Below are 9,620 nucleotides of genomic sequence, written 5' to 3'. Positions count from 1 at the left end.
AACATCCAGCCAAAGAGGGAGAAATGACCAAAAGCTGACCAAAAGAGATAGGTTTTAAGGAGGATCTTAAAGGTGAAGAAGGAGCTGGCAGAGGAGTTTGGGGAAGGAATTCCAGTTTGAGGAGATTTGTGGTGGGAGTCGAAAACAATTGCTTCTGTTTTCCCAACGTTTAGCTGGAGGAGGTTAAGACTTATTCAAGACTGGATGTCAGACAAGCAGTTTGACAGCACAGAGGCATTGGAGGGATTGAGAGAGATATTGGAGAGGTGTCATCAACATACATGTGGAACCTGACCCCATGTCCGTGAATGATGTCACTAAAGTATAGCATATGGATGGAGAAGAGGGGGGGCAAGAATTGATCCTTGGGGGTTTGGAGTCACAGATCGGGGTGGGATGAGAAGCCTTTGCTGGAGATGCTTTGTTAGAAATTAGCCCACTCATGTTACAGTGGGATGACACCACCCCTTGAAGAAGCCTATCAACTGGCATAGTGACTTTGTCAAGTTTATAAGTGGAGGAGTGAACAATAAACCATAATTGATGGCATTGCAGTGACTACTGCATCTTGCATTATTACATATAGTAAACACTAATAATTAGCTCCCCCATATAAGTAAATGAGTAACCAAACCTACCACATTTGATTTAGTCTGTATTTAGTTAACTGATCTCAACGAGGGCAGCTGTTGGGGTGCTACAATTGGTTTCAATACCTCTTGGGCTAGGAAGGCAAAAATGGCTATGGTCCCTGCTCCTGATCACTAGCCAACAACCCCTGTTGGAAAGTCCATGTGAACATCAGGTGAGGGCAGGATCAGGCTTGGCTATGACATTTGCCACAGTTGAGTAGCTTGCTGACTTAGCTCAGCTACGAGGAATGGCCGCTTGAGTTACATACCTCATGACAGCTAGTCACCATTAAACTGTACCCCAGAAAGAGATGACATCTTCAAAAGAGGAGAGGAAAAAACTGAATCTTCCCCCAGAATAATATAAGCATCACAAATTGGAGGTCATTTTAACTTTAATTGCGGAGTGAGAAAATGAGTGGGGTATAAAACTGGCATCCGATTTGCTATCGCCCGTTTTTCACCTGGTGACAGAAGTTAAAACTAACCTCAGTATCACATTGGTTTAGTGCTGTAGGGACAACACTGTAAATAGGCAAAATGGGTGTTGGTCCCTGCATTTCCTCAACCTGTCAGTGTTTGCTCTGGCATCAAAGATAGTAATTTAGAGGAGATTGGAAAAATCTTCACAGACAGGGGGAAAAAAATCATACGATGAGACACCCACAGTACTTACATGCACATCTTAGTTTCTGGTTAATAATTAGCATTGGCAGAAACTCATCAAAAAAGTCCGCTGCCTGCCACTTCCATAAGGTTATATTGCATCGGAAGACCTACAGGCAAGTTAGAAAATAACTTTAAATATAGGAATATTACTATTCTAAGTCATTATGCTTCAATTTGATAGGCGGCTAATCCAACTCGGCCTCCTCCCAAGGTCCCCACCATCATAGATGCCAATATCCAACCAATTCAGTTCACTCCATGTAACACTAAGAAATGGCTGAGTGCACTGAACACAGCAAAGGATTTGGGACCTGACAATATCCTGGCAATAGTGCTGAAGACTATGTACCATATCTAGTTAGCTGCCTAGTCAAGTTACTCCAGTGCAACTATGATACTTGCATCTAACTGGCAATGTGGAAAATTGTCTAAGTATGTCCTAGCCACAAAGAGCAGGACAAATCTAACCCAGCTAATTACCAATTTATTAGTCCCTGCCCAATCATCAACCAAGTGAATAAAGGGTCACTAATAGTGCCATCAAACAATACCTACTCACCAATAACCTACACACCGACACTCAGTTTGGATTCTGCCAGAACCACTTGGCTCCAAACCTCGTCACAGTCTTGATCCAGGCATGGACACATGAGCTGAGTACCGAGGAGAGGTGAGAGTAACTTTCCTTTGATATCAAGGCAGCATTAGACTGAATATGATACCAAGGAGCCCTAGAAAAACTGAGGTTAATAGGGGACAAGGGGAAAATCCTCCGGAGGCTTGATTCATACCTGACAAAAAAGAAGACGATTGTGGTTGTTGGAGGCCAATCATCGTGGTCCAGGACATTGTTGCAGGAAATTCTCAGGGCAACATCCTTGGCCCAACCATCTTAGATGCTTCATCAATGTCCTTTCCTTATCATGTCAGGAATGGGGCTGTTTGCTGACAATGCCAGTGTTCAGCTCCATTCACAACTCCTCTGATAATAAAGCAGCCCATGACAGCCTACATTAGGACCTGGATAACATTCAAGCTTGGGCTGACAAGTGGTAACAAATATGCCACAGAATTCCCAGGCAATGACCATCTCCAACAAGTTAAGGCCTAACCTCCTCCCCCTGACTTTCAATACCACCATTGCTGAGTCCCCCAACATCAACATCATGAGAATCATGGTTGGCCAGAAGCTTAACTGGACCAGCCTGAGTACTCTGCAATGAGTGGCTCAGCTCCCTACTTCTTAAAGCCTCTTCGCTATCTACAAGGCTCAAGTCAAGAATGTGATGGAATACACATCACTCATCTGGAGTGTTGTTGCACAAGCACCAACACTCCAGAGCTCAACACCATCCAGAACAGAGCAGTCCACTTGATCTGGCATCTGCCACTGGGCTCAGTAGCCACCTTCTCCATCACCGGTGCACTGAGGCTGTAGTATATACTATTTACTGGATGCACTGCAGAAACTCACTAAGCTTACTTCGACAGCACCTCTACCACCAAGAAGGACAAGAGCAGAAAGATCCTGGGAAGACCATCACCTCCAAGTCACATACCACCCTGACTTGGACATATACCACTGTTCCTTCATTGTTGTTGGGTCAAAAATCTAGAATTCCCTTCCTAATATCATGAGAGTACAATCAGCACAAGGACTGCAGCAATATTAGGAGAAGACCCACCGCCACCATCTCAGGGCACCAAGGGATGGGCAATAAATGCAGGCTTGCCAGCGTCACCCACATCCAAAGAACAAATTGTAAAAAGCATTCATAGGTTTTTTGCATGCTCTGCAGGTTTTATTTTCATTGTTTAAAACAATAATGTATCCTTGCTATTTTGAAAGGAGACTTTCAACAACTTGATATGATTGAACTAGATCAACTTTTGATACTTACTAAAGGGTGAAACCAAGAAGCTCTACTGCATACTGCAGGGCATGTCACCTTTTGTGCAGTGCCAGTAGCCCAGTTATACTTAAACAAGAAAACTCACTAAATTAAGTGTATTAAATTTTAAATTCTAATAGCAGTAAACAAGGTGTGTGAAGTAAAGAAACGTGAAGCAGAAAGAAAAATTAAATAAGCAAATTGAGCGGTCAGCATAAAGGAGTTCAAGAAACATGTGTTTCTGGAGAGCGAATGGACTGAGGGTTATGGCGAATAAATGAGGTTAATCTATCAAAATGGGATGGGCCCTTTCATGTTCCTAAAAATTCTGATATTCTAAGGTAGATGATCCTGCTATACTAACCATGGAGTGGGAACATTCAGTTAGGTATATCTAGTACAGAGTTAGAAGCTGCAGTAAATGGTAAATTCAGTGTAAAATGCTTGTACTTCTCTGTTAGCTTTTTTTTGTATTATAGCTGGATTGTAACTGGGTGAGAGCATGCTGATATGTTTCAAGACTAAAGAAGATTTTTCGAGTTATAGTTTAACCAAACAAATAAAATCAGTGTTTGGCAGGTCCATGGCTTACAAATGGAAACTTTAGTGTACTGACAATGTTACCATAAATGCTGCTCTTTCTACAAGAGCAAAGCAAACAAACAATGAAGTAATCTGAAAATCAATTTGTTCTAAGTTTTTATGTGCTTAGGGTAAACTTGGGGCTCAGCAGATGACTCTGTTTTGTGGTAGACCTAATTAGCTAATTTTAGATATATTTTGAATCCATTTTCTAATTTGTAAACAGTCTCACTGGAGATTTTACAGATTCCAGCACAAGGGCTAAAGGTCAAACACAACACTAGATTACAACCTGCAAGTCGTCCAATATATACCATGCTGTTCTTACAATGCTTAATATTAATTTGAAAGATTATGTTTACCTGGAATCTATAACAATTTATTGAATTGACAGAGCTTGAGATTGACTAGGGATTTCTGAGGAACAATAAATGTCACTTAATATTCACATGAGCACAGCCTTTTGCTTTTTTATATATCTGTTCCAATTTTCTGCCCTTTTTTCCTAAAAGGTGACTCATGCTGGGATAGGATTCCGCAGGGACTGGAACCCTCCAGTATCTGACCTAAGTATCCAAAGCTGCCCACTTCAAAAGCAGAAAGTTGACAACTATGCATACATGAGGCCATTGGGTATCAGTGTTCACAGAAAAACAAACTGAATTGTGGAATATGATCCCAAAATACTGATAAAAATTCTAAAATCCAATATAATAAAAGGGAATTTAACGTATTCTAGTAATGTAATTTTTTTGCTTCTGTTATTTATCTACAGAAGTGTTAAAATTACTGCAACCTAATCCATTAATTGTTTAACATTTGAAGCAGTGGCCTTCATCATAGGCTTTCATTTAGGGCTATTTTTCAGCTATATATTGCTTTTTGATTTGTAAGTGTTTTTGAGTATGTCTCAAAATATTTTTGAAGCTACCTGTTAGCTTTTTTCACATTTTGTTGGTTGGCATGTGTGGGACGTCCCAATTATTGAACTCTCAGCTACACAACAGGACATGCTCACATTTCACACATATTTCCATTTCTCCTGTTAAAACTATCACAATAAAGGTCAATTTAATAGTTACAATCAATTTAACAGGACAAAAGTATCAAAATCAAACTTGACCCTTGATATTTTTTATTTGTATTTCGTGTCAGCAAAATTCAATAAATCTACTGTCATTTTTATTCATTACTATTACTATCTGCCCATTTTTTGATTCATCCAGTTTCACACCATTATTTCCTGGCTGCGCCAGTAACACACACTAAACTTGCTGGGTTTTTTAAAATTAAACAGTATCCTGGATCAGAAAAGTACCAAAGGGCATTTGGGGTCAGCCAGAGGAGTAGCAGCAGCCTGAAGAGAATGCGGAGGAGAACCCATGGACAGCTACAAGAAACATTCATGCCAACCTTCTCTTTACTACTACATCTGCCCACTCCATGAACAGTCCTGACTCTTTCTCATTCCCACCACAACAATGGCATCATCTACAGACACTTCTCTGCACACAGTAGCTCACACACCCCTATTCATGCCACTGTGACAAAAGTGACAGATTTTTATCTTGTTTTGGCTTTCCTTTAACTCAATCACAAGACATAATGGGTTGGATTATTCTTCACTATCTTTCTCTGAATTGGGCAGTATAGCAGCAGAAATGGCAGGAATATAAGGTTGTGAGGCCCACCACTACCTCCCTGTCCTGACCTGGATTTCCGTCCCTATGCCTCTGCCAGGACTGCTGCCGGCTGCTCCTTCTCTACCCACCACATGTAAATGCTGGTGATGGGGGGGGGGGGGGGGGGAGGGGGGCAGGGTCCAACTTCCCATCTAGATTCTGTGGCCAGTGCATTCCATATCAAAAGTTCAAAAACTGGCAATTTTACTTTAAATATACAAGATTCAGCATCTTCACGAACTGAGAATTCTTTGCTCTCTTACGCAAATAATTATTTTGTGAGGGTCATTTTTTCACGTTTTGTAGGTTGGCATGTGTGGGACGTCCCAATTATTGAACTCTCAGCTACACAACAGGAGATGCTCACATTTCACACATATTTCCATTTCTCCTGTTAAAACTATCACAATAAAGGTCAATTTAATAGTTACAATCAATTTAACAGGACAAAAGTATCAAAATCAAACTTGACCCTTGATATTTTTTATTTGTATTTCGTGTCAGCAAAATTCAATAAATCCAAGTCCCAAGTTATTTTTTTCATTTTCTCCTTCAATTGAGTTTTAGTATGTTACACATCATTCTGGGCCAGGTGACAAATGACTGACATGCTCCCACACTCCAAGGATGCTGCTCCAAAAGTGCTGCAGGTAATATGTCACTAATTTTATTTCTTTCCATCTTTCCTTTTCCTAGCTATATACCTCAGATCAGGAAGTCAGCAGACATTGAATCACAGGTAACAACCCATGTCCAAAACACACTGATGCATTTCTTTTGCGGGATAAGTTTATTTCCTCCCCCTCCCTTGTCCTTGGGTACCTATACTATGCATTGACTGACTGACTATGCATGGTGAGTGGGTGATCTGCTCTCAGACCTCTGCCATTGCTGTTGAGTTAGTCACTAAGAGATGTTTGAGAGCAGATGGGAATATCTTTTCTCTGATTTTTTTGTTCCCTTTTTGGGAAGGCATCTATTTCCCATTCAATGTCTCCTCACAGCAGCATATCTAACATCAGCGCTCAACACTCAACAAGGATCAGGGGGAAGGATCTACATGGTACAATCATTGAGTGGGCCACGTGTGATTAAAATACTTTGGAGATCAGGCAGAATCATGATTAAACTCCAACACAATTGCTTATTTTCTAATAAAACACTTATTGAATAAATATCTGCAAAATTCAAGTTCTTTATATATTAAAAATACAAGATCACCAAAATCCAAACCATTCAATCACTAACAGTCACCCATATATAAACAACCCATGCACCCATTGACCAAAAATCCAAGCCCCTCCTTATATGCTAAAAATCCCAATATTCCTTTATATTTTGGGTTTTTTTTATCCTATTTATGCTAGATATTTTTGGCTTCTGTAAATCAGACTACTCTCAACGCCCTTGCTCTGTAGGTCCCCGAAAGTGTTTCTAATTGCCCTGATATCTAGTTTAGGTGAAATATTGTGGTGCACCCACGATAACAAATGGAGAGTCCTTTCTAAGATTGCTTCAGCTACTGGTTCTATCCTATGCCTTTACAAGATCCTCTTTGTTTTTTAAAGTGGCACAATAACACACACACTAGACTTTATTTTAGGCTTTAAATACCATCATCATCATCCCCATTCTTCCTGCGCCATCGAGTCACATAAGACAGTAACCAATTGATGCCATCCAATTCTGCCTTAGGCGTTTGCCTCCAGCTCCCGTAGTTGGAAGTGCACTGCAGTTGCAACTGTTATTATTTTGTTGCATAGAGTTCCTCTTAGTCGACCTCTAGCTCTTTTCCCTTATGGCTTCCAATTCTATGCTTGCTTAGGGATCCTTGTGTCAGGCATTCTCAGAATGTGACCAATGTAGGTCCACCTGCTCTCCCGGACTGTTATAGCTCATGGTGACATCTATGCTCTCTGAAGTACTCTTTCATTTGTCATTTTGTTGAACCATCTGATGTTCAGGCATCGCAGGCATCTACACTGGAAGCTGTTGAGCTTCTTTTGGATGGGTTTGTTGGACCGCCACATTTCTAATCCACACAGGATCACAGCCTTCACATTGCTTTTAAAAGTTCTCAATTTTGTTTTCTTCAATTACATTTGATTTCTAGTTTGAGTGAAGCATTTGAAAAGCTCCATTCACTTTTCTGATGCAAGCTTTGACACCTGCCATGCATTCTCCATCGTCTTCACCACACTGCCTAAGTAAAAGAATGTACTCTTTTGCAGTTTGCAGTCGTCACCTTCCAGGTGTATTTCTTCATCAGAGTCACCATTAACTTTCATAACCTGGGTCTTTGCATCATTGACGTATAACCCAACTTTTCTGGCAGCTTAATCAAACACTAAATGAACAAGCAAACAACAGCAAAAACATATATTTACAGAAGTTTTCAAACTTCGTCAACTTCTCGTATAGTAAGAGATAATAAATAGTCCACAATTAAAAAGACATTTACTTTTTTAATGCAGTTTTTTTTAGTCCTTTCTTCACCAACTACAGAAGTTGTCTGGTTTGTCTTGTTCCCTTCAAAGTTCCAGTCAGACAACCTCTCTTTGAAGACTCCAGATCAAATTAATGTAATTGAAAAGGGCAGGATAATGAATAACCCTGAAAAACAGTACCTAAGCCAAGCAGTTATTTAAATAACTGTCTATTATATTCAAAAACCTGCTAACCAAACAGATATCCCAAAACTATCACAAAGCACATTTGTATTTGAATTGAGTGGCTTGGTTCCTCCCTCAAGCAAACTGCTCAGAGAGTAAACCAATTAATCATTGCAACATTATATTTGGTTGAGCAGTATGATTTCTGTGGCAAGAAGCTGGATTTTTTAAGTCCTTGAGTACCATATCTTGCCACAGTAGGGCATCAAACCTACACTCACCACAAATTACCTTAATTTATTGATTGGTACACTCATGTGCTATTCCATTTTGCAGGGGGGAGAGATCAGATCGCAGGGAGGGAGAGATCATAGCAGGTTTCCTTGGAGGGCCGGGGGGAATCACTCCTGCTCCTCCTAGCCCACAAGCAGTGTGGTGATCTTGTATTTTCAATATATAAACTTACCTGCTGGATCTGACAGTTTTCACCTCCCTTTAGCTGCCGGGTTTTCTGAGCCCTTGGAAACCTGTGCTGGAGGCGTTAAATTCAAATCACTGACAAAATCTGAGGCATGGAGCCTCATCACCATATTATAATTACTGATTCACCTCTCCAAAAGCGGGTTACTTGGCTGTCCCCCAACCCACTGTGGTAAAACCAGAAGTAGGCACGTTCGCGGCGAGTTGGGGTCAGGTTTCCTACTTTTAACAATTTAACCTCAGACCATCTCCTGCTCGTCCTGGGGGGGGGGGGGGGAGATTAAAATTACCCCCAAAATTCCCCCTGCTGGTAATGTGTCGCAATGAACAACTGTTGTTCTATTTTAATAGCACTGGAAACAATTTTTTTTAAATTTCAAAATATACTTTATTTCATAGAATTGAAGGATACAGTTCAATGTAAATACACAACTACAATTCAAAAAATACAATACAGATCGTACACACTCTGATCCTATCACTACAATTCAAAAGACAGTACATAGCTTCTAATACATTCTGTACAATACAAAGTGGGATGACCTTACACAGTGGCCTTTTCCCATACTTTTTTTACTTTCAAAATATACTTTATGTCATAAAATTTAAAGATAAACACAGTTCAATGTAAAAAAAAACTCCAATCCTGTAATTTGCTGCAGCCTCTAATTGCAAACACAGCAGAAGATTCTACGGGCAAATGGCAGCTGCAACGAGTTCATTCCCCTTAAAGTGGAATACAGCAACAATTTTAAAGAGTTTTGTTTTACAACATTGCTGAGGTATATTCCTTTGCATCTTTTATTGTCTGCTGGAGACCGGCCATTCGTTTCCCTCTCCCAAAGTGAGTGACAGGCCTCACCACCTCGCGCACTCCTCCCGGGCTACCTTAAGCGCGCGGTGCATCGTGGGCCGCCGTGAGGCCCAGGAACAGGCGGCGGCTCCCGGTAGGAAAAAAACCCCGGAATAACGGGAGAGGAACACGGGAGCGGGCTCAGGCCGGACCCGGGAAAGTCGGGCGGAGTGAGTCCCGTATTCGCTCGGATCCCTCCTCCTCTTTACCTGAAGAGC

Source organism: Heptranchias perlo, chromosome 8, assembly GCF_035084215.1.
Source record: "Heptranchias perlo isolate sHepPer1 chromosome 8, sHepPer1.hap1, whole genome shotgun sequence".
Classification (NCBI taxonomy): Eukaryota; Metazoa; Chordata; class Chondrichthyes; order Hexanchiformes; family Hexanchidae; genus Heptranchias; species Heptranchias perlo.
This window is presented reverse-complemented; position numbering follows the sequence as displayed.